The following is a 4,314-nucleotide window of genomic DNA, read 5'->3' as shown; positions in this document are numbered from 1 at the left end:
TGATAAAGTGAGCCCATGAATCATGCAGATTCACTGAGAACTATTGAACAAGTGTCTAGGGCTTTACCCTATGGTTTTACCTGATCTCCGATCAGTTTTATACAGTTGTAGAGCCTCGAATCATTACGGCACATTTGATTCAGCTGCTTCAGTGTTTCATGAAGCCTCGATCTGCCCATCACTAACCTGAGGATGACTGAAATCGGCAACAATTTATAACAAAGCACTGATTCACCAAACAGACAGCAGTATGATGATTTTCCTAAATAAACGCAGACGCCCCGCCCATATTGCAAAACGGACCAATCAATCACATAGGAACTCACCAACACTCTTGCAGCATTTTAGAATGTCATTTAGAATGTGACGTCACAGTAATATGCTGCTATGAAGAGACTCACTTTGTTCAATCTGCATCACTTACAGTTAATTGCTCATTGTAGTTACTTTGCAGATCTTGCAGCTTTATACGTGGATTCTCACTTTGCGCATTTTGTTGCTAGTTGCTCAGTAAAGTGTTCATTTGCACATCTGGCAGCTTACAGTAGTTACCACATTCAAAATGGTACTACTTACCTTACTGGGACTGACTGCTTTACTTCTGAGAGAAAGGAGAGAAGTCAAGAACACAAACTCAGGTCAAGATGAAAAAGTTGACCAGAGTGATCTACAACCCGTGGGTAGTACTGATGGTAGGCCTAATTTAAATAAATGTCCATGTTATGAGAATATGTAACACTGTGTTTACTAGTGTCTACATTTTTATGTTTTGGAAGGGCCACAGTCGAAGTCTGTAACTTAATCTGTAACTTAATTTGCCACAGAACAATCAATGTATATGCACAATTAAAAACTGAAATTTTACTACAGAATTCAACTTAACATAGGGACCTCAATGCATGTTTAACTATTTTTAGTGGAAAACAAGAATGTGTCCTGTGAGAATGCCATAATTTATAGCAAGCTTAGCTGCAGTATTTATTTATATGGTTATGTTGATGTCATTACCCTCTACCAGTAATCCAGAAGTCCTCCCTACTGTGGAAGAACCCATCAGTCCCCCTAAAACTGATGATGATGACGCCTTTTATGATTTTGTTGGTGATGCATCTGAATGGAGTGCTGAGGTCCTCCATGCTCTCAACAGTGTCATGTGTGAGTTTAATGTCAAATCAATCGACATCTCCCAGGTTCCAGTCTCTGATGTGTCAGACTGTAGAGTCGATGTCCCACAAGCTTCGGATAATCCAGCAGTGGACACTGTGGCATCTCAGTCAAGCCAGCTGAAGGATAATGAGGAAACAATAATGGGTGAGTTTGCTACCACAACCCTAACATAACTCAATACACGCTTTGATACAAGATCTTTTTTTTTTTTTTTTTACTTGGACACAGAACCATCAGGAGTTTGATGGTTTAAATTGACTTAAAAGTGCAATTTCTTTCAGGGTAGTTGATAACATGTAAATTAACTTTTTTTTTTTTTTTTTTTTTTTTTTACATTGAGCAAGATTTCATTTCAGTTTGTATGTATGTATAAAGTGAAGTTGTATTTTACACTGGGAAAAATATTTTTATTACATAAATAGTCTTGTAATGTGACTAAATTAATTTCTAAAAGCATAACTATCCAATGTAGTATCTCAATTAATTAATGCAAGTATGTAGTATCTCAATTAATGTATGAATAGATAAATATTGTTTTAGTTTTAGAAGTATGTCCTCTGCAGGACACCGCTTGACATTTCATGTTAACAACTCTTATTTTTCTTTGAACAGACATCAACAGTTGCAGCGATAAAATTCAGCATTCAGCTAAGTAAAGGCAGCTTTGGCACCATTTATTCAGGGATTCGCTTGGGTGATGGCCTAAAGGTGAGATCTCTTTTACTTAAATTATTTGTATAGTAAATTATTTTCCCTGTCTTATATTTGTATATTCTTATATGTACTGTATGTCAACAATTTAGAACACTTGACCCATAAGACATGCTCTACATCAGGGGTGTGCAATCACCATTATCTAGCCCGATTTTTAATTAATTAATTTTAATTAAACACACCCAAACAAGCTAATAAATGTCTTTAGGATCATTAAAAACTTCCAGGCAGGTGTGTTGGAGTGGCCCTCCAGGAGCAGGATTGGACACCCCTGCTCTACATGCTTAGAATTTAATTAAGGAAAATTGACATGTCTGTCTCCATCTAACCATCATAAGAATTGTCTTTCTTCTAGGAGGGTTATTCTGAACCTCTTCAATTAGAGCTGCAACATCAGCACTCAGAGGATAAGGAGAGAGATGGAGCCTCGGACAACGAGACTAAATCAGACTCCGAGGTTCCTGAAGTTTCCCGTTCCTGCTGATGACACACCAGAGGTTCTCAACAAAGTTACCCTCAGGCCTTACCTTACGATTGAAGAACTTGTGGGAGAGATATGCATGGGAGATTCTCACTCCGGCTATGATCTCCTCCTTCTTCTTCATTATCATTGTAAATCTGGGTCCGATGGCTCTGATGATGATGATGATGATGCCATGCTTTCTGATCAAGTGCTTCCATCAGATCATCACAACTGGTTACAGAGTGTATCACTGTTACCACATACCATGGTTCAGAACCGTAAGCTTGTACTTCCTGCTGTGTGTGAGCTACTTCTTCTATGAGGAAAAGATCAGAGATTATTTTTTCACTCTGGTGCAGAGGGAGGAGTCTGTACACATGCTCAGCAAATACCATCACTTCATTCCCTTTGCCCTGTACCTTCGTAGGGTTCTGCATGGTTGTTTTGAGTCTGGTGAAGAAACTCAATCGCCTGCCATTCTGCATGTTCATCTGGACTCATTTGACCCTGCTGATTGTGGCGATTCACTCAGGCTTAATCATTCAAAACCTTTTTGAGGAGATGATCTGGTTTATTGCACCCATCTCCAGTATTATTTGTAACAACATAATCGATTGCATGTTTGGATTTATTTTCAGTCGTAGCCTTTAAGTTGTCTCTTAATAAGACATGGGAAAGGTTTATCGGTGGCTTCCTCTCCAGTGTTGTTGTGGCAAGCAGGACGAGGGTGAAAGCCGTGAGAACGGGGTGAGGCCGGTGGCGTGATTGACACCATGTTAGCGTGAAGCCGGTGGCGTGATTGATGAGGAGCGCCACCTGTTGCTCCTGATGCTTCCATCTCCTTTTCTCTCACCTCTTCTGTCCATACCTCCAGGTGCTGCGGCTGCCGTGACAGGTCCCCCTAGATGGGGGAGTAGAGCACAGTCTTGGGAGTACTCCCCAGCTTGTGAGGGGCAATGGGGGTAAGTGGCAAGCAGGACGATGGCGAGAGGGGCGTGAGAACGGGGAGAGGCCGGGTGTGTGATTGATGATGAGCGCCACCTGCGTGCCACATCCAGTCTAGAGTTTCTCACGGAGGAGCTCCTGATGCTTCCTTCTCCTTTTCTCTCACCTCGTCTGTCCTTACCCCACTTTTACTTTTTTACTTTGTTTTGTTGTTTGTTATTTTTATACGATTAAAAAGTTGTTGAATGTTCGCTGGTTCCCGCCTCCTTCTTCCGTTCTACGAACTGTGTTACAGTCAGTGTTGGGCACGTTACTTTAAAAAAGTAGTTATAGTTACTAGTTACTTCTCACAAATAGTAACGGAGTTAGTAACTGAGTTACATCATTATAAAAGTAACTAATTACCAGGGAGAGTAACTATTGCGTTACTTTAAAAAAAAAAGAAAAAAAAAGTGTCAAATAACTTGAATGCCCCCATTATTAAATATAAGCCTAAGAATAAATAATTCTTGACCCGACTCGTGACTCATGATCCGCTCTTGCTTATGAAATTTCTCTGTACTGTCATTAAAGAAAACATAGTTTCATATTTATGTTTAAATAGTCCTATGTTATGTTTTAAAATTCATTTACTTGATTATGAAAAGTGAACACCATGAGTAAGATGCATCATAAGATGAGTCATGGAGTGGGTCAGACATGATTTTGACCACTTCATTTTGTAAAAATTGTATCTTAATTTTAATCAATGTTTCATCAACCAGTTGCCTGGATTTAATAAATAAGAAGCAAATATAGCAGGCAATATAATCATGGATGCGCGGGCGCAATCACTGGCGCGTGAACTGGAGCGCGACTTATAGGCTAAATGAACCAAAACTCAGCGGCTGCTTGCCTCGCAGACATTATATCTATAGAAAGCTTGAAATATCTACTTTAAAGACGAAATAATTAAAAACGAAAAGAGTCTACTCTGATTATGTAATCCGAATGTGCATTTTCTCTCTAGGCGCGTCCAGTATATG

The 4,314-nt window shown here is 39.6% G+C and overlaps 1 pseudogene; it reads left to right on the top strand.

The window, feature by feature from the left end:
- The first annotated feature begins 992 nt into the window (after positions 1-992).
- On the top strand, positions 993-3,388 carry LOC125280158 (annotated as a pseudogene).
- The last annotated feature ends 926 nt before the right edge of the window (positions 3,389-4,314 follow it).

Source organism: Megalobrama amblycephala, linkage group LG12, assembly GCF_018812025.1.
Source record: "Megalobrama amblycephala isolate DHTTF-2021 linkage group LG12, ASM1881202v1, whole genome shotgun sequence".
Classification (NCBI taxonomy): domain Eukaryota; kingdom Metazoa; phylum Chordata; class Actinopteri; order Cypriniformes; family Xenocyprididae; genus Megalobrama; species Megalobrama amblycephala.
Note: the sequence above shows the minus strand (reverse complement) of the source record. Positions and strands in the feature narration are given on the sequence as shown.